Source organism: Pinus tabuliformis, chromosome 4_2 (genome assembly GCF_031772625.1).
Source record: "Pinus tabuliformis cultivar Carrire ecotype Pingquan chromosome 4_2, CPIR1, whole genome shotgun sequence".
NCBI lineage: Eukaryota > Viridiplantae > Streptophyta > Pinopsida > Pinales > Pinaceae > Pinus > Pinus tabuliformis.
The window spans coordinates 652805924-652828158 of record NC_142304.1 but is presented as its reverse complement, the minus strand read 5'-3'; positions in this window follow the sequence as shown (position 1 = coordinate 652828158).

Below are 22235 nucleotides of genomic sequence, written 5' to 3'. Positions count from 1 at the left end.
ATGTACCTTTCGTCTGGGACCAGGTTGCGCAAGCTTCCTTTGATGCTCTGAAAGAAGCGCTAGTAAAAGCATCATTAATGTACGCCCCGGACTATCAAAGAGACTTTAACCTGTATCTGGCTGCAGCAGATACAACCATTGCAATGGTTTTAGTTCAAGAAGTCGACGGAATTGAACACCCTATATATTATTTAAGTAAAAACTTAAATGATACAGAAAGTAAATATTCTCATGTTGAAAAGCTAGCACTTGCTGCTGTTCAAGCGATACAAAGATTTCGCCATTATGTCCTCTTCAGGAAGACCACCGTATTGTCAGATTGCAACCCCATGACTTATATACTGTCGTGACAGTTGCTTGGGGGCAAATATTCAAAATGGATAGCTATCCTTCAAGAGTTTGATCTGGAATTTGTGAAATCCAAATCAAAGAAAGCTTTAGTTTTCGCGGAATTATTATGTGATCTCCCATCATCTTGCAACGATGAAACGTCCAAAGAATCGATCGTGGACGAAAGTTTGTTTCTGATATCAGCAAGTGATGAGTGGTATGGAGATATAATAGTTTATCTCCAAACCCAAAAGTTTCGACCAGACACCTCCCACTCAGAACAAAAATGCATTCGATACCAAGCAAAAGACTACATGATCGTCGGTGATACGCTTTACTGTCGTGGTGTCGATACGGTTCTGAGAAGGTGTCTCACCCATGAGGAGGCCGAAAAAGCCCTGAATGAATGTCATTCAGGCACCTGTGGGGGGCATCAATCTGGATATGCTACAACACAAAAAATCTTACGAGCAGGATACTTCTGGCCAACCATGTTCAAAGATTGCATAACCGCAGTCAGAAGTTGCCATGCTTGTCAGATTTTTGATAGCAAAACCAGAAGACCCCCCGCTCCTTTACAGCCAATAATAGCTGTAGGGCCTTTCGCCAAATGGGGCATCGATTTCATGCAATGTAACCCCACCTCGACCGGGGGGCATGGGTATATTATAGTCGCAGTTGACTATTTTACCAAATGGGCCGAGGCGATGCCTACATTGGATAATACTGGTGAAACAACAGCCCTATTCTTTTTCAATCATGTAGTCGCCAGATTCGGCGTACCACAGGCCATAGTAACAGATCATGGATCGCATTTTCGCAATCACATGATGGTTGAATTAACTGCCAAACTAGGATTGTCCCACGACAGCTCTACCCCGTACTATCCGCAAGCTAACGGACAAGTTGAAGCAATCAACAAGGTCCTGAAGCGCATGCTGCAAAGGATGGTGGGGATTCACAAACGAAGATGGCACTTGATCCTGTACTCGGCTTTGTGGGCCTACCGAACATCGGTAAGGAATGCCACTGGGTTCACACCGTTTCAACTGGTGTATGGCCTGGAGGCGATCCTACCAATCCAGTGTGAAATTTCGTCCCTTAAACTCGCAATTGATCTCCTCCCCGGAACTTCGGAAGAAGAGGCTCGTTTCTTGGAATTAATCCAGTTGGATGAAACCCGTCGTGATGCCGCTTTGGCTAACGAAGCCCATAAGAAACGAGTCAAGGCGTAGTTCGACAAAAATGTCAAACCTCGCATCTTCTTAGAAGGTGATTTGGTCTTACTTTATGACCAAGAATCCGACAAATTGGGAGCTGGGAAATTTAAGTCCTTATGGATGGGCCCTTATATTGTTAAGAGAGTATTAGCAAAAGGAGCCTACGAGTTGGTAGATTATGACGAGATTCCACTGGCGCAACCCCGCAATGGGTTGTACCTTAAGCGTTACTATGCCTAATAGTAACCCTTATGCTTTTGTTACATTTTTGTTTTCGCTAAAGCGTTTGTTTCGGTTTAAGTAATCCGCTTTTTACACTTATTGCAGATGTCAAATCCATTGGAACCGTGGGTTGGATATGCCGATGGAGCGAGTCGTAGTTCGAGGAACCTATCCTCTGCAGCATGGGCCATTTTTGACCCAAGCGGCGAGTTAGTGAGTTTCAGGGGGATATGTATTGGTCAATCAACGAATAACATCGCTGAGTATAGCGCGTTGATAGAGCTCCTCTCTGATGCCATCACCCATGGCATACGCCGGCTAGTCGTCAGGTTAGACTCACAGCTCGTGGTACTACAACTCAATGGTACCTACTCTGTCCGAAATCCAGCTATTTATCGCAAGTTCCTAAGGGTTAAAATCTTGGAAAGACAGTTTGATTTTATCCGATATCAACACATTTCCAGAAACTTAAACACATTAACCGACTTATTAGCAAACTATGTGTTAGATAGACATTTGCAAAATTGATAAAAAGAGAAGCATCGTCGATGTTTCATACATGGATCACATAAAAACTGGAATAAACACCGAAAATAAAAAATATATATAACTGTTTAAGGTTTACATATAATGTTCTGTAACCAAGACAAAATCGGTCACATGACCCCAAAACTCAAAAATGGTTGGGGGGCACCCTAGCCTAGTGATGCTCATGATAACATGCCACGGCCTGTGCAATCATGCGCAGAAGACGAGTCCATCGTCTAGGAACACCAGCAGTATGTCGCTGCAATCGTAAAGGCAACTCGTCGATCCGTACATCCGGAATCCCAAGGGTAAGACCCTCGACCTGTTCCTGCACAGCTGCTAGAGTCTCGGCCAAGTCAAGGTCGCGGAGAATAGCTCTCCCAGGAGCCTCCCCTACTGGGGCAGCGGCCGGAGCTCTCAGACGAACTGCTGGACGGATAGGACCAACATCTGCATGCACACATGAGTTTGATTAGAGTCTTGATAGAGTAAAGCACAAGGACATTATAAATAAAGAAACAGTAAACAGTGATAAGGTCAAGATTTTACCAAGATCGCCCCACTGCTCGCCATCCGGTAGCACCAAATCCGGATCACCTCGGAAATCCATGCCAATATATGGATACTCGGAAAAGGCCATATCCTGCCGCTCGAACCACCTAAAGAAGGTGTCAGTAAAGGTAATCTGAGATTGACCTTCATGTCTGGACATGTGGTCAACCCACCTCTACATGCGTGGCTCAGTGGGAGAAGGCAAGTCGAGTGCAATGTACTGAGGTTGCATCAGTGGTATCTTCTCCAAAGCGAAGGCAGTCAGAACTGAACCAAAACCAAAATTCTTCAGCTTCCCGTCCTTTACTTTGGTCAACTGGCTTTTCATCTGAACCAGTACTGCATCACACCAGTTAAAAACTTTCGGCTGAAGACACTCCAGGGCATGCTGCACATAAGACCTGTTGGCAACATGAGGGGATGCACTACCGACCATCCTACAAATCGTGTACAGAATAGACCTGAGAGACTTGTCAGTGATCTCACGGATAGTAACCTTGCTGTCTCTGCTCGGCTGGGATCCTTCCCTACAATACTGACGGACATAGTCTCTCACGGAATCACTCCCTCGGGCCGAACCGGACAAGGAAATGGGGGCACCCCGCCTTGACAACCCAGTCAAGAAGTAAATGTCCACTATGGTCAAGGGGATGGACTTGCCCCTAATCTGGAACACTTGGTTAACAGGATCCCAAGCATCAAGCAGGTACTGCAGTAAAAGTATCTGTGCCCTCATGCTAGAAATGCGGAAGAATTTTAGCAAGCCGCAGTTCCGCAGCGCGTTCACCGTAACAGGATCATGGAGGGAAATCATGTCCTCCTCTTCATGCTCTCGTTCTCGCCATGTAAGAGTCATTCTGCTCCAATAAACTCTGCAAAACAAATAAGAGGAGGAGTAAGATCCCTGACTTGGTGAAAAAATGGCAAAATTTCCATGAAAAATTGTGCAACAAAGAAGCTTTTCTACGCCCAACGCAGGTAGAGAAGGGTCCCACCTGCGTTGAGGGACAAAATGCCCTTAAACAGCTTGAACCCCAACGCAGGTTTCGAATGAGGCACCTGCGCTGATGGCAGAGCGCCCTAATGAAACCCCAGGGGCTCATGGGGGCAAGAAAACGGGCACAAAACTGGAAAATGAAACCATGAAAAGAGAGAGCTAAGGTTTAGCTCCTACCTGGTCCAGACGGCGCTGAGAATCGTCCACAGAATCTCCCGAAATCAGCTGGTGAAAAATCAAAAGGAAGAGGCACCTCCAAAGCTCCAACAAGCCAAATGCAAATGAAATGGTAAAATGAGAGGTAAAAACATCTTTTAATTGCTTTTTACGTAGTTCAAAGTGAAATATTAGCATTTTTACCTCATAATATCTATTTCTAACTAAGTTTGTTGCAGCAATTGATGATACAGTACTATCTCTGAAAAAGAAAAGACTAGTCATGGTAAAATATGAGTTTGATCTTATAAAACGAGCAGTTTTGGCAACGTTCATGCTCGTTAAAAAATAAACGCAAAACCGAGCAGTTTTAACGCGGAATTCATGCTCGTTAAAAAATAAACATAAGCATGTGAGCAAGCTTCCTCCAGAGTTCAAGCTCATCCAGAAAAAATGAACCGGTAAATAACCATTTGAGACCATAAATTCATCAGCCATAAAAAGCCTTGGTCGTGTTTGCACCGTCACCTCCATTTTTCATTTGGCCGATCATTCACATCCACTTGATTGTTTACCTATTTTGAGGAACAGCTGCGAAGAGTGATTTCACCTAGCCATCCTTGTGACACTGCTGTGATTGGAAAATTCCAACCTGTACCTGGAATCTGCTGCTATCCCTGTTTATCACTCGTTCCTCAAAATACGAGTCTTCTTTGAGCTCTTTTCACTGACTCGTGAAATATGAAAAGTTTGCCGAGTTTTGGCCTTCCATCTCGTTAAAAGGACCGGAAGAGCTATCCCTCCTCTAGATTTTAATCTTTTTGGACCTGAGGGATTATTGCACAAAAAGATCGAGCGCTTGTCTAGTTCAGCTCGATAAAGCTATCGAACATTCATCCCTTCTGTATTGTTTTATACTTTTTTGGACTTAAGGGATTAGATGACGAAAAAGGACCTTTGGAGTTAACTTTATGTACCCTTTTTAGACTCTCTAAAAATGAAAAGGACCGAGTTGTCTTTGTCGCTAGGCTCGTTAAAAATACTGAATAGCGACAAACTTGTCTTTAGACGAGAACGAGTTTCCCTATCGCTAGGCTCGTTAAAATATAGCGATGGGCTTGCCCAAAGGGCAGGTTATAGAACAAGCATATGTTATCCTCCTCAAGCTTGACAAAAATAAAGAGGTACTGGTCAGAAATGACTGGGGAAAAATTGGGAGAACCTCAAAGCTTAATGGTAGCAAGTCGCTCTTGAACATGACACTTTTGCCTCCGTAAAAACATCGGGTTGGGTTGTTCTCATTCACCGGTCCCTTCACCATGGTCTCGCCATACCATCCACATTTGGGGTAATGCTACCGATCCATCACATCAGTGTCGTTATATGTTCAAGAGATGTCATTCAGAGAGTGTCAACCGGGTCCCATCCACTGCCATACATCATCTTTCATCCTTTCATGGCCGCCACCCTGAATCATATTTCACAGATCGTTTTCACCATCATCACAATTACTAGCTCCGTTCCGTGTCACTGATGTGGGATTCATTAAGGCCCTCCTTTGACAGATCGCTTCTTGTCGACATCAGCTCATTATCCAAGAAGTTGATCTAGGAACACCCCCTCAGTACTTTGAAGCTTGCATGCCTCAATGGCAAGTTTCTCACTTCCGGCGACAGGTATACATTAATGACCTTCGACCGGGAGACTTTGCGTGGTGTTCGACGCCAAATCCTATATTCATGCCACGTGAATTGTGCTGCAGTACCTTGAGGGTCATCATCATTATCGGTGATTCCTCTCGCGCTTGTTAATAGTTTACATCATTGACTGGTAATCAAGCGATGTCTTTCCATGTTCGACTCCAAGAAATTCTCACATGGATCGACCTGTACTTAGAGTGAAGATCGGACAAGTTTGAAGACCCTGGATCTAGTTTCATCCTTCCGGGCTGCGACATATATTCAGGAGATAAAGACATAGACATGTGCAACAGATGATCATCCTACTAAAAGGATGATAATTTAAGCAGAGAATTATCAGTCTACTATCAGACGATCGTCTGTTTATGTACAGAAAATGTATTTATAAAGCTGAGCATGGGACATGCCCGCATCAGCCAGATCATGAAAGCAGTATGAAAAATAATGTATTGTCTTGTATTTTGTTACAGGTCACCTCCCGACGATTGAATGAACTTCGGATCCTCCTAATAAAGCATTTCACCCGATAAACGACCTCATACTTTAGGGGGCAACTGTTATAGACATTTTTGTGCCTTACAGCATGAAGCATGAAATGTCGATAATCTGAGGGATCCAAAGTCCCTAAACATGTCGTTCCTACCCCTAGAGGAACAAGGTCAGCAAACCACAGCACTTCAGATCAGTTCTCCACTGAAAAACACTCAAAAACAGGTCAATTTTGGATCAAAGCAACTGCTCCACTGAGCATCTGCGCTGAATGTCAACTGCTCCATGGTGTACCTGTGTTGAATTTCAACTTCATCAAAGGCTACCTACGCTGAGCGAGTTTGGACATGTGGAGGAATCTTTCCTCAATGTGTCAGTGCCCAGGAAGCTTCCAAAATGACACTTGGATCAAAAGATTTGCCTAAGTGAAGAGTAAGAGGTTCTAAAACTCCGAGTGGAAGGTAGAATCTCCAAGTGGACTCAAGAACTGAAGAACAACTGGGGTTGAAGAGGACAACAGTCACACATCAAGCTGACTTATCTTCACTCCAAAACTCTATATAAGGATCTCATCCCATGGGATCTAGGAGGCCGGAATTTTGTGCAAAGAATTGCTGTTGGTTTACAGTTGAGAGTATTGGGTGATTGCTTGAGGGAGGTGAAGAGGAGATTTCTTTCCGTCGGGAAGGTGATGCTGGATTGGGCCTCTTATGGTTGTATCACCGCCTGAACCTTACTTTCTTCCATTAATAAAGCATTTGAGGTTCTTCTATTCGCATGTGTTTCAATGATGTATTGTCTTACTTGCGTATTTGATTTATGCTAATCCTTGAATCAATTATGAATGCATGCTTCTTGTAGTTTCCCTTTCTCATCTTGTTTGCAGGATCTTGTGTAGCTGGGCCCGTGAGAAGACAAGGAGCTGGGAGCAAGCAACAAAGAGAGAAGACTGAATCGACCATTTGCGCAAGACATCGGTAAGTGGATCTCTTCGTTTCCTCTTTTGCATGTCATAAAGAAGTAACCTTAGATAGCTTTGCTTTGGCTGTTGCTAAGGAACTATCACCCTTAGAGTGGGATAGGGTCATTCCGTGTTGGATACTTTTCCCCACAACAGCAAATGCACGCCTACAAGACCAAAAAATATTTTTTCTTGATATTTGTAGAGACTGTTGATACCTCAAATATCATGTAATGGATAGAGTTTGGTTTGGTATATCTTAGGTCCGAAATTCCTTTTTGTGAAATTTGGTCTTGTGAAGAGATCTAAAGTTCTAGAAAGTCACAAAAATCATCATTCCAAATACTTTTGTTTTCCTAAATCCTTAACATCCTCTACTATGATTTCCAACAATGAATCAAATAAATGCATTGCGCATTTATAAAGAACAACCCTTGTAGGAAACTTTATCAATCTTTAAAAGAAAAATGTGATACAGGATAAGGATAGCTTCAAATAACTTGGAAATTGAAACAAGGAAATGGAAATGAATGGAAAAATAACTATAAAGTTTTTGCAGGCCCTATGTGACGAAGGAGAAATTGAAGATAAAATTCATGTGTTGTTGGCATTTTTTCTTACAAATTTTTTTTTATGTATATCATTTTCCTAGCTTATGGCATCATCCCATCTCTTGATTTCTTGCACAATTGATATTTTTATTGACTACATACAACCTATGTGGCTTAAGAAGGGTGAATCCTTTGTTTCATTAACAAGTTAAAAATTTGGCCAATGTGAATAAGATCTAGGGTAGAAGTATGGTGATGCATAGTTGGAGAGACTTATGGATTATATTATTAATATATGCAAGGTCAACTAGTCTATGAGACAAATAACATACATGTCATGTAAGTCCTTTGAAACTAAATGAACAATATAAATATCATAGAAGCGAAGGGGGAGTTTAATAATCCCTATTAGTAGATGTATCCCTGATCATTTAGGCTCGCATTCCAATGTTATCTCACTTGATGTCACTATGAAACCTTTTATTAAATAATCTTTCAAAAGAGAAGAGAGTTGCTTTAGAATGAAGCAAATCATCAAGACATAAGAATTTCATGAAACTATGCCAATGGAAGGTGTTGTAAAAGCTATGCTTTTCTTGGATTTACCCTTTGTAAAACCCAATGACCCACTTGTTGGGTTGTGTTATATTATTTCGACGACTGGCCCATGTAGTTAACTGGGGTTGTTAAAGGGGGGGATGGAGTGCCGCCTTTGTTGTGCCGATTGTGTAGCAGGCGGTCACAAGGGGTTTGTGGGGTGTAAGTAAGCCCCCTCAATGGGGTCGATGTAGCACCCCAGAAAATTTTGTTTTTGGACCCTATATTAGGTTGGGCAGACCTACCTATGGTTTTGTGCATGATTTTTGCACATGGTTTTCGATGCGATGGTTTTCAGTCCATGGTTTTGGAGGCAATGGTTTTTTGGTCCATGGTATTGGATGCTTCGGCATGTATAAATATGTATTGTAACATTGAAAGGAATGTAATGAAAAATCAAGCTAGTAGTCTCGGTTTTGGGATCTAGGGAAAAATGTCTGTGTATATGTGTTTCATGTGTTATGCTCTTGCATTTTTTATTTTCTATGATTTAGAATTTTTATGTAGGTAATTTCTGTACAGGGTTAAAATCTAGATTGGTATTATAGCTATTTTGGCTTCAAGGTGATGCATTTCTTGCTGAGGGTTTTTGCTCGAGCCTGTCGTAGACCGTGTTCAGTGGGAGATCAGTAGGATCAATTCTGCTGGTGAAAGAAGATGACGAGCAGTGGAAAGATAGATATTGAGAAATTTAATGGTCAGAGTTTTCAATCATGAAAACTAAAGGTGGAGGATCGATTGGTGGATGAAGATCAGTGGGTCGTAGTAGATCCATGTACTAAACCAACAGGAGTGTTCGCTGAAGAATGGAAGAAGTTGAAACAGAAGGCTAAGAGCACAATACGATTGTGTGTCTCAGATTCAGTATTGTTGAATGTATCAGGGGAAGCTATGGAAAAGGCTTTGTGGGACAAGTCAGGGACTTTATACCAATCTAAGTCTCTGGTGAATAAATTTTTCCTATGGAAAAAGATGTATAACCTAAGGGTGAAAGATGGAGACTCGGCGACAGAACATCTGAACGCATTTGATATTATGGTAAGTTAGTTATTATCTATTGATATTAAAATTCCAGATGAAGATAAGTGCATCAGTTTGTTGTGTTCTCTACCATATTTGTGGCATAATCTAGTTATTACAATAGGTAACAATGCAACTGCCTTGCCATTTGATGAAATAGTCTCATCCTTGCTGACAGAAGAGATGAGACGGAAAAATATGGAGAGCCAGAATGGTGATGCCTTGTTTGTATGAGGACGGTCCTAGAACAGAAACAAAAATAAGTCATCGAGTGGGATATCTAAATCTCCAGGAAAACCTGTAAAGGTGGTGTGCTGGAAACGTGGAAAGGAAGGGCACTACAAAAGGGATTGTAAATCTAAATCTCCTGACAAAGGAAAGGAATCTGATGATTCTCCTTCTACAAAGGCGAAAGCAACCTTAGATGAAGGTGGGGATGTGTACTCAGCTTCTTCAAGTACACATCTAGATCATGAGGCATGGTTGTTTGACTCAGGAGCATCCTTTCAATTCACTCCCCAAAGAGAGTGGTTTTGTGAGTATGCGAAATATGATGGTGGTGATTTCTTCTTAGGGGATGATAGGAAGGCTAGAATCATTGGTCGCAGAAAAGTAAAGTTGAAGTTGCAAGGTGGAAGGGTTAGAACACTTCTGGGTGTTCTGTGTATTCCATCATTGGCTAGAAACCTGATTTTCATAAGTAATTTGGATGATGCATGTGTGAAAACCGTGTTTGAGAAGGATACCTTCAAAATCATTTAGGGAGCACTGGTATTGATGTGGGGAGTTAGGATTGGAACTCTATAAAAGTTGAAAGGTAGCACTATTATTGATGGGTGCAATAGTTTCGTGGTTCCTCAAAAGTGGAGTAGAAAATCTAGTGGTCTCTAAAGAGAAGACCATGCTATGGTATCAAGGGCTTCAACATATTGTGAAGAAGGGCCTTCGAATACTTCATGGTAAAGGTATGGTAGAAGGTATGAGTAATAGCTCTTTGGATTTTGATTTCTATGAAAATTGTGTATATGGGATGCAGAATCGGGTGAGTTTCCCCTCTGGTGGTAAGAGAGTGAAACATATATTAGAACTTGTGCACAACGATGTGTTTGGACCTGTGAAGGTTCCATCGCTAGGTAAGTTTGTGTATTATGCATCATTTATAGGTGACTTCTCAAGGAATACATGGATATGTTTCTTTAAGAAGAAATCTGAAGTCTTTGATAGGTTTAAAGAATTTAAGGCTATGGTGGAAAACCAGATAGAGAATAGGATAAAGGTGTTGAGGACAGATAACAGTGGGGTGTTTTGCAGCAAGGAATTTGAATAATTCTTTAGGAGGTGTGGTATAGCATGGCAGGAGACTAATCAATACACACCTGAGGAAAATGGAGTTGTAAAAAGAATGAACAAGATGTTGATGGAAAGGGAAAGAATCATGCTTAGTGGTGCCAGGTTAGGACAAGAATTATGGGCAAAGGCGGTGGAGACGGCATGTTACCTGGTCAACAGATCACCTTCATCAACCTTGGAGGACAAGACTCCAAAAGATTTATGGATTGGTAAGAAACCATCTCTTTCACATCTAAGGGTATCTGAATGTGATGCATATGTACATGTTCCAAAGGAGAAAAAAACAAAATTGGATAGTAAATCTAAAAAGTCCATCTTTGTTGTGTATAAGAATGGTTTAAAGGGTTATAAGCTTTGAAACCCAGTAACAAGGAAGGGTATGCACAGTCGGGATGTGGTGTTCAGAGAGGTAAAATATGTTATTAAACATGAATTCCAACCAAAGGGACCTGAGAAGATAGAGTTTGAGCATAAGGAGGAAGAATCAGACTCTACAATAGAGGAGGATTCAGAAGATCAAGAGCCACAAACTCTGGGCATGGGAATATCTGTTCGAGAAAGAAGACATTCAGAAATGTATAGTCCATCTTCTTTCTGTTCAAATTTTTCTTTATCTATTACTGATGATGATCCAATAACTGTGAAGTAAGTAGTAGACTCTGAGGATGGAAAACTCCGGAAAGAGGGCATGGTTGATGAAATGGCATATTTGCACAAAAATGAGGCTTGGGATCTGGTGGAGTTGATGGCTGTAAGGAAACCCATTGGCAACAAAATGGGTGTTCAAGAAGAAGACAAATGCAGAAGGAAAGGTGGAGAAATACAAAGTGCGGTTGGTAGCAAAAGGTTATTCGCAGGTGCAGGAATTGATTTTGGTGATATTTTTTCATCTGTTGCCAAGGTAACTTCTATTAGATTACTTTCATCCGTTGCTGCTACTTTTGATTTTGAGGTAGAATAGATGGATGCGAAGACAACATTTCTTCATGGGGATATGGAAGAGGAAATCTACATGAAGTAACCTAGAGGCTTTGTGGTGAAGGGTAAGAATGAACTAGTATGCAAGTTAAAGAAGTATGTGTATGGGTTAAAACAATCACCAAGGATGTGGTATTAGAAATTTGATGCATTTATATGGGGAATTGGCTTAACCATAAGCAAAGTAGATCATTGTGTGTATTTTAAATTAATTGGTGACTGTGTTATTTATCTAGTCTTGTATGTGGATGATATGTCGTTGGTAAGAAATAACAAAGAAATTATCCAGGATTTGAAGACCCAAATGTCCTCCAAATTCAACATGAAAGATCTTCGGGCTACAAACTATATTTTATGCATGAAAATTAAAAGTTATCGGGCAAAGATGAAGCTCTGGATAAACCAGAGTATGTCGAGACAATACTACAGAGGTTTAATATGTAGGATAGTAAACCAGTGAAGGTTCCTATTCCTGTAGGTGTGAAGTTATCTACTGAACAGTGTCCCAAGACACAAGAAGAGGAAGAGGACATGTCCCATGTTCCATATGCAAGTGCAATTGGTAGCCTGATGTATGCAATGGTCTGTACTAGACCAGACATTGCACATGTAATGGGAGTATTGAGCAGGTTTATGTTAAAGCTAGGGAAGGAGCACTAGACAACAGTGAAGCGAGTTTTCCGGTATTTGGGTGGCACTAGTGATAATGGTTTGTGCCACCAAGGAAGACCAACACTAGACAGAGTGTTGGATATTCGTGGATCTGTTGATGTAGGCTAGGCTGGAGATCTAGATCAGAGAAGATCTACAAGTGGGTATGTGTTTAACCTATTTGGAGGTGTAGTTAGTTGGATGAGTAAGAAAAAATCTGTAGTGGCACTATCAACTATAGAGATAGAATACATGGTAGCCACTCATGTAATCAAGGAAGTAGTTTGGTTGCAGAGATTGTGTTCAAGTATGGGGTTAGTATAGGGAGTTATAAGGATAGACCGTGACAGCCAAAGTGCAATTTTCTTGGCAAAGAGCCCTGCATATCATTCAAAGACAAAGCACATTGATGTTAAGTATCACTTTATGAGGGATATGATAGAATACAAAAAGGTGTTGCTAGTAAAGGTGGACACTTTGAAGAATACTACAAATGCATCGACAAAATTTGGGAGCTCTGAGAAGTTCTCTTGGTGTAGAGAAACAATTGGTGTTGTAGGGCTAGATAAATGACTAAGGTCTCTTGTGACCCCCTTCAAAAAGAAAACAACAAGTTGGAGAATGTTGGGTTGTGTTATATTCTTTCCACGACTAGCCCATGTAGTTAGATGGGGGGTTAGAGGGGGCGGTGAAGCCTGGCCTTCGTTGCGTCGATTGTGTAGTGGGGACATCATAGGGGGTTTGAGGAGTGTAGGTAAGCAGCCTCTATGCGGTCTGGGGTAGCGCCCTAGAAAATTTTGATTTTGGACCCTATATTAGGTTGGGTGGACCTACCTATGGTTTTGTGCATAATTTTGGAAAATGGGTTTCAACGCGATAGTTATCGGTCCATGGTTTTGGATGCGATGGTTTTCCAGTCCATGGTATTGGATACTTCGGCATGTATAAATATGTATTGTAACATTGAAAGGAATATAATAAAAAATCAAGCTGGTAGTCTCAGTTTTGGGATCCAGGGGAAAATCTCGGTGTATATGTGTTTTATGTGTTATGCTCTTGCATTGTTTATTTTCTGTGTTTTAGAATTCGTATGCAGGTAATTTCTCTATGGGGTTAAAATATACACAATTGAAAGTTATTGTTTAGTGGACCATACAATTTTTCACATTATTAAGGATATGCTATAATTGAGAAACTATGTTCTTTTCTGAACTTAAAATTCCTAAGGGATCTTTAGAATTATAATATAGGTGAGATTATTATCATATCTTTGGACGATATTTCACTCCTAAGAATGCTCTTAGTTATAAAAAATTTGTAGATGATTAAAGAGATCTAGATGTTCTTTACCTTGTATCTTCATAACATTTATTTGTACATAACTTGTCAATATGCAATAATCGAAGAAGAAAAATTTGTACATGATATCCAACATATAATTGAATTAAAAAGAGCCAATAGAATCATCTATGATAACTGATCAAATTGTAACTCCAAACATTTTGCTTATGGAGACTTATTCCTTGACCAATGGACCAAACATAGATCTTTGGAAACGTACCCAAGCCATTGACTTTTTTTTATTAAAATACCTGGTTTTGGGTAGAGAAATATTAATATTTCATCAAGATTTTAAGGTTTCGGAGGACAACAAATCAAGAAGTGAGGTAGAAAACAAGTGCATTTGATCTCCAGTGTACATATGCATAGAAAATGTAAAAGGCATACATAAAGTCCAAATGTTGCCAACGACATTCAAATATTTTGATTCTTCCACTATGATTTTGTGAGCCCTTGCAAGAAAATAGGAAATAGCCTATATATCTTAGAAGACTTGGATATAGACTAGGATGCTTGATCACATGCATTCAACTTCATTCATTAATTTATTCAATCCAAAACAATCCATCTCCACCCTACATATGAAGCATTGTGAGGGACAAAAGACTTGATGTTCTGAATCTTAGATTCATTTACCAATATGAATCGATCTATAATACTGAAGATTTATTTTAAAATAGTAAATTTCTCAAATTTTTAATGCAAGAAAGCCTAGGTATCACTTGTACAAAATCATGTCTAGGATTTGAAACTAGGAAAATTTATTTTCAATTCTCTAATTTCATCATCTATTTAGATGATACAAAGCGTGCCATATCCTAGAAGGATATATCATCCTTCACTCAGGCTCTTTAGAATATATCTACACAGTGTTTTTCCCTATGACATTTTTTAGTGGTTGAGGTTAAAAGTGAGCTCTACAGTTTAGCACACGATCATGCACATAAATCTAATTAGAGCATCTAGGATTCTTATTGTGACAACAAAATGCGCAAGATTTAGGGTGCCTAAGTATGGTATGGTTTTTATGTTAAGTAGTGAAGTTAGAACTGGCTAAAAGTATTATCATTTAATTCCTCAATGTTAGCAACAATTTATAAGTATGTAAAAGAAAAGGTTGAAAAATGTGATTTTTCTCTCACTTGCAAGTAGAAAAAAAGTTAGTTCCATATCTCACAACATAAATGATTGTGTATCTCACCAAAAGAAGTTATCTTTCCATGGTACAGGTCGACCAGGTGTAAACAAACTAGCTAAGTAGGAGAGTTAACTAGGTGGAGGTTAATCAAACATCTCACATTGAGACACAACATCAATTCCTCCTTTGTGTGTAACTAGTCATACTATTCAGTAAGAGAGATTGACTTCTCGGTCAAAATAAGAGAGAGGTATAGGTCAAATAGAAGGCTTATTACACCAGCTAACAAAGAAATTAATACCCAATGATGAACATAGCACAAGGTGTTTTATATAGAGGATGAAGGGAATGCATAACAATTTAAGTCAAAATTGTTGAGGTAAGAAACTCGACAAAAAAAATCACCACATTGTAGTGAGCATGTAAGAGAGTTGACTTATAGTTTGTGGATAGAAAGAAGATGCCCAACAACATAAAAATGCTGAGAAAGATCTATGGGTAAAGTGTAATCACCCAGACAACACTAGATCATGAAGTATGGTTTGTATGTGACCTATGGGCAAAGTGTAGACACCCAACAATGGAAAAAAATAATGTGTGACCAAGCGAGGAGATATGACCACAACAGAGGCGGAAACACAACCAACAACAATTCAACTCAAGGATTGAGGGAAGTCCCATCCCCCTCCCCCCCAAAGGATCTTGGAAATTAATTTAGCGAAACTCTTCCATCATCTCTAGAATCACTCAATGGGATAATATAAACATGAGATTCATTGCTCACTGTAATGGTGATGGATACTTATCTTGTAGCAAGACCAAGAAATGAGTTCAGGACCACAATTTTCCTCCCAACCTTAGACCAGGTTGCGCTATAATCATTCTTGGTGCCCACTCACCACTGAGCCAAGTTGTGAGGCTTGAGAGGACTTCTACATGGACCAAAACTATTCTACTAATTGGAATAGGAATCCAAAAAAACAAAAACTAGACCTCCTCCCTCTCCTGTGCATGCTTCCTTGAGGTGATTAGACAAAGTTTTGTTCTCCATAAATTTTAGACCTCCTTTCTCCTTTCCTATGAGCGTCGATTTATTTTATTAAGCTCCCTCTACCATTATCCCCCAAAACACATATATAGGGTCCGATTTGCCTAATTGGTGTCTCCCTTGGCTCTTTTCCTAAGCTTATCAAAGATTTTGCTCATATTAGTCTTAATCATGGTCCAAATCCTCTGGAACAATAAAAAATATTCCACCTATCCTTCTATTCTAGATTATTTTTATGGGTTTTAGATAAGCTTGTAATCACTAAGTGATTTTTATGTTTGTCTACCTCTTAATTAGAACATTTCCTCAGCATGCAATCCCCCCTATTCCTAGAACTTATGTCCTTAATTTAGCATGTTAAATTTTTTATAGTAAGTGGGGGATGTCACTAGGGATATTATAGATATCTCTAAACTAAAATGACAAATATCTTGCATAAAGCATCGAATACCAACTACTTAATATTTTCAAAGTATATTGAAGGTTGTGGAAGTTTCATGGTAGGAAGAGTTTAGATGATTTTCTGTGCTTTTGAATATGAATATGCCTGTTTGTTTTCAACAAAAGGACATATTCATAGCAAGAATGGTTGGAAATGGGTAAACTAAACAATTGAAAGTGATTGATTTTTTTGTTTGTCAAAATGGAGTGGATTATAGGAGTGTTGGAGATAAGTTCCACAATGACAGAAGATTCGATAGATAAAAACAAGAGTTGGAAGCCCACTGAAATAATCGAACCAGTTCAGTTCGATTCCTTGAGACTCCTAGATAACCTACAAACGAGCAAGGTGTGTATTATCCCATGTTTAATAACTTGTAATGGATTACTAGGTGAAAAAATATCTTGTATCAATCAGATTTTGTTATGAAATTTGTGATATTGTATAATGTGCCACATTTATGTTGAAAATTAATTTGTATTGCATGCTTAGAAGCATCATTGTGAAGTTTCATTGCTTATTTCCATTTTCTTTTGATGTAAGGGTAGTAAATATGTATTTTTCATTGTTAGAGTAGATGAGCCTGTACCTTTCAATATTTCTTAATATGCAACTCATTCAGTCTTATATCTTTTTTTTTTATTATTGTTCAGTAATTATGTCTTACAAATCAGTGTATTTCACAAGTGCCCATTTGATGGATATTATATGGGTATTGCCCTTATATTTTCTTTTCTATGAACAAATATGAGTGGTTCATGGTCATAAACTATTATTTTATCCAAAATTTTAATATATCTAGGACACATGACCATTGAGGACATCGACATCATAATTTTGTTGAATTGTTCACACTATTTTTTCAAAAACTCTAGCTTGGTATATAAAGTTTCTATTTATTCCCAGTTTAAGTGTCATGTCATGTATGGTTTTCGAGCATTATTTGGCACATATTTAGATTTTGATTCTGAATGCCTTCCCATAGAGTTTGGATATAAAGTGAGAATTGGTACATTTCAGTTTTTTAGCTTACAACAAGAGCCTTTCTTTGTATATATTTAGTTCTTTATTATAATCAATTTATAATTTCATGATCTGCAGATTTCAAGATTAATATATATTAATTTAGGAGTTGTTGTTCTAGAATTGGCTTCCAATGTTGTGCACAAGCTCTGTAAATGGAATTGAAATGATCACAATGCTAGTGGCAAGGTGCTTATGTTACCATTTGTTTAGGTCATGTTTTTTTTAATATATGATATCTTTTGCTTAGGTCATGTTCTTTCAAAAGGCGTGCATGAAGTTGTTACACTAGTTAATTGAGAGAGATCAAGCTATTTGTATCTTACAAATTAATTTTAAAGTATGTACTAAATGCATTTGGTATATGATCTAAAAGGAGTTATTTTCACAGGAAACAACCAGTATTCCACCTTAGTTATGGCAAGCCTCTAGTGGCATATTGATGACAGATGACATAAGTGATACTAACCCATTATCGACAAATGACTCATACATCATGTCAGCAAATGGTGGTAAGTATTCTTTGTTCATTATGACATTCAAGGTAATGCTTCTAATGATGAATGACAAGTATCTAGCTATTTATTTATTATATTCTAAAGAACATATCTTTAAATAGTTTTATCTCTTGTTGCTTCTTGGTTTTTCTACATACAATGACAACTTTCATTGCACGACCATCACCAGCAATATTTCTTGCTTTCTGCCCGTAGGACAAACAACAAGTAGCAATCACCAATCATACTTTAATTTATTTTACTTCATGTTATCTTATTTCCTAATAAAAATGAGGTGTCTTTTACACTCTAATGTAATATTCTATAATGAATTTTACTTTAGACAGTTGGAAAGTAGTTACCAATTGTGTTAAGATGTATAAAAAGAGGGAAAATTATAGAAGAATGGTCCAAATTTTGGAGGAAACTGAAGACTATGCTATTGTGTACAGTGTTGGGTATGATTTTGTAATTTCTTTGTTATGTGTCATTATGTTTCTTTGTCTCTTTAAATATGGTAATGAAGCTACATATCTTTTTTTACTTATGCAAATAAAGTTAAAATTCATTAAAAGAGCACTCCCATATTTAAAGATCTATCTTCTATATTTCTTCTAAGTTACAGATAATAGTTCCTATCAAACACAACATATTATCTTTAATTTCTCAATATATTATTCACACAACATTTACATCCAGCATCACATGACATTTTGAGATTTTCATATAAGCTAAATATTATGTGTTAAAACACAGGTCCTTCAGGTCCTTCATATGAAGATACATTATACAAATAAGTGACATGCCTAGTAAAATTTAATGTCTTAATTATAATTTCTCCATAGCCAAGGAATTGGTTTCTGAAGGGACAAAATTAATTGGCACCGCTATTGAGGATCGGAAGCAAGAACATCTGCCGTAGGTTTTTAATATTTTCATCTTGTTTTTTTAGTTAGGAGGAAATATTTGGTTGTACTGAACAAAAAAATAACAACTCTAGCTTCAAAAAGGCCTCATATGAGGTTAGATACCTCACAACAGAAAGCTCAAGCCCTTTTAGACCCTGAGAGATTAGTTTCCAAGAGGGTTGGAAAGCCAAAAACTCCATTTACACCAATTTCCACACTGTCTACACCTGGCAGCAGCTTAGCACATCCTTCATCCAAACATTCACATTTTATTGTTCAAGAATTACCTTTTACATCCTCCTTATTTCAAGAACCCAACTGTCAAGAAAATTCTTTAAAGTCTGTTTCTTTTTCAATATTCAAAAATATATTTTCTATAGTTTTTCAACCTGAACCTATGTCTACATTGCCCATTTCATACTCCATTTACTCCTCAGATAGGTTCTACATCTACTAGTAATCAAGGTTTAGTAAGTTTAGGTGCAAACATGGCATCACGTGCATTCTTGTTGGATAGGTATGAACCTATTCATTTTCCTCAACAATCGAATCCAATGCCTCAAGAATACCTTAAAATTTTTTCTCATTTCTCAGGGGAAGATGAACAAACAACATATAAGCATATAACGGTGTTTTGTAATTTTGTAGAAAATCTCAATGTTGAACACCTATATGTTGTTTTAAGAGTTTTTGTGCAATGCTTAGATGGTGAAGCAAGAGAGTGGTTTAAAGGGCTTGCTAATAACTCTATTCCGTCATGGGAAGAGATGGAGCACTAGTTCACCGAAAGATGGGGAGAGAAATGAGATCATGGGTATTCACTTACAGAGTTCAATTCTATTAAGAAGAAATCTCATGAAAGTGTTGTTGAGTTCATCAGAAGGTTTAATAAACTTTACAGTAGTCTTCTAGTGGAGATCAAGCACTCTCCTACTAGTGCAAAAATAACTTTTGCAAGGGCATTTGAATCATATTTTGGGTTTAAATTAAGGGAGAGAAGATCCACAACCCTTGACTAGATTCAAACTGATGCTTTAGAAATAGAAGTCAATCTGGTGGTCGCAAGTAAAGCACCAGAGGCACAACCTACCCAAGATAAGGGAAAATCTAAAGTGGAATCCTCTCAAAGTCAAACGTTAGAGGATATGAATAATGTGATTAAAAATTTGTCTAGAAAATTTATTAGATTGGAATTAGAGAGTAAAAATTCTCAAAGGCAAGTACAACAAAATAGAAACCTTAATCCCCAATATAGAAGACAACGTCTGCAGATTTTACAGAAGGAAAGAAAAGACCAAGATCAGGTTCAAACACCACTTTACTTAGAGGCAGATCCTGATGAAATACCAGAAGAGAATTCCATGGATCATGATGATCGTATTTCCTCATTGTATGTAGGAGATGAAGATTAACTAGGTGTTGAGGGAGAAGAATATACTGAAACATATGCCACTTATGATGAAAATGAAATTGATGAATACTAGAAGCAATTTACTGATTTTATGCAACCATAATTGCATAAGAAATATGACTTGAGATCAAGAAAGAGATATAGAATTAAAGAAAATGAAGGTGAGTAGCAAGTTCCTACTCCCCTACAGAAGGCGACTCAACAAGAAGAACAACCTGCAAAACAGTTAAATAAACGAAAGCAACGGCAGATTACAAATAGGAAAACTTAGATACATCAAGGTGAGTCTTTCGAGGATAAAATTGATAAAGTTTCTTTAGAAAAAAGTGTTTCCATCCTACAAGAGATTTTAGTGATGAGGAAAATTAAAGAAGAAACAGAAACTAATACCAACCAGGTCCATGCATTTAGTCTCACTTAAGAATTGGAAAAAATTAAAATTCAGGTGCCTCTCAGAGAGTTGATCAAAACACCAGTTTATGAAAGAGAGATTGTTGAGTTTATCAACTTGTTTCAGAATGTGAATATAAATGGCACTGTAAATATACAAGAAGATAAACTAGTAGTTGTTTTAGGCCCACATGTGGAGGAGGTGGATTCTTCAACACCTCCTTTGTACATTTATTTATTGATTCATGACTTCCTCTTGCATAATTCTATGATTGATTCAGGAGCTTCACATAACCTTATGCCATTATCAGTAATGAAATAGTTGAACCTACAAGTTACTAAGCCTTACAGATACCTCTATTTTTTTTATTCAAATAAAGTGACGTGTCTCAGTGTCATTAAGGATATGGTGGTGTCATTAGCCCAGATCTTAGCTATAAGCTTAGTAATGGATATAGTAGTAGTAGATATCCCTGATAGGCTTAGAATGTTGCTATATAGGTCATGGGGGCGCTAAATTGGGGGGAGTCCTGAATTTGGATTCTACTTACACTATCATAACAGTTTTTTGTGCACAGGAAAGAAGGTTATACATAGAAACAAGGTGTGTTAAAAGAATCACAAAGAACAGAGCAAGAAATTCACCTGTGTACAACCAAGAAAAATATGACTTTTCTTGTTTCATGTTGCACGATAATGCAAAGCTGACTGGAGATAATTAGAGTGAGCTTACTCCAGCATGTGTAAATACAGAGCTACAAATAGAAGGGGCATGTAAGTACTTCTTTGATCGAGCCTATTATAAGGAAGGAATAGGTGTTGGTTTCCTATTAATTACAACTAGAGATAACATCATCCCATTTTCTTTTAAATAAGAGTTTGAAGCAACTAACAATGTGGCAGAATATGAATCTTTAACCATTATTCTTCAAATAGCAAGAGAAATGGGATTCCAGTCTAATTCTATTTTTGGATATTCATATTTGATTATAAATAAAATTAAATATCATTGTCAAATAAAACACCCTAGGCTTAGGGCATATAGAAATGAAGTGTGGGATTTAGTTGAAATTTTCTTTGAGGCTTTCAACATACAGTTCATTCCAAGAGATGGGAATAGGGTAGCAGACTATTTGGCTATGGCTGCCAGTACCTTTAGGCCTCCTATGAATCCAAGACCGAGATATGAGGTTGAAATGAGGCACAAGCCATCTATTCCAGATAACGTAAAACACTGGCAGGCTTTTGAGGATGATTAGTAGACTAAGGAATTCTTGACCTTGATTGAAGAATTTCAAGGCAGCGAAATTTATCAAGATGGAGATGAAGCAATAGAAGGCGAAAAAGTAAGTGACTTTAAAAATTCTATAGTTAATCAAAAAATTATTCAATTGAAAGATAATATTCTACCAAGAGGACTTGTCCCTCTTGAAAGACTTTTTAACTCTAATTATGTAGCTGTTATTTTAGAGAAAGTTTCATAGGATGAGTAGATCTGAGATCACAATATTGGAACCCAGAAGGAGCCCAACTTAGTCAAATTGTTTAAGGGAGTTCCACTTCATTATAAAGTGAGATATATTGAGCTTTTCAAGAAGTACACAAATGTTTTTGCTTGGTCCTATGAGGATCTCAAGACATATGATGTGAGCATCATTCAGCACAAGATTCCCCTGAAAGAAGGGATTAAATCATTTAAGCAGAAACTCTGGCAGATTAATCCTTTGCTTTTACC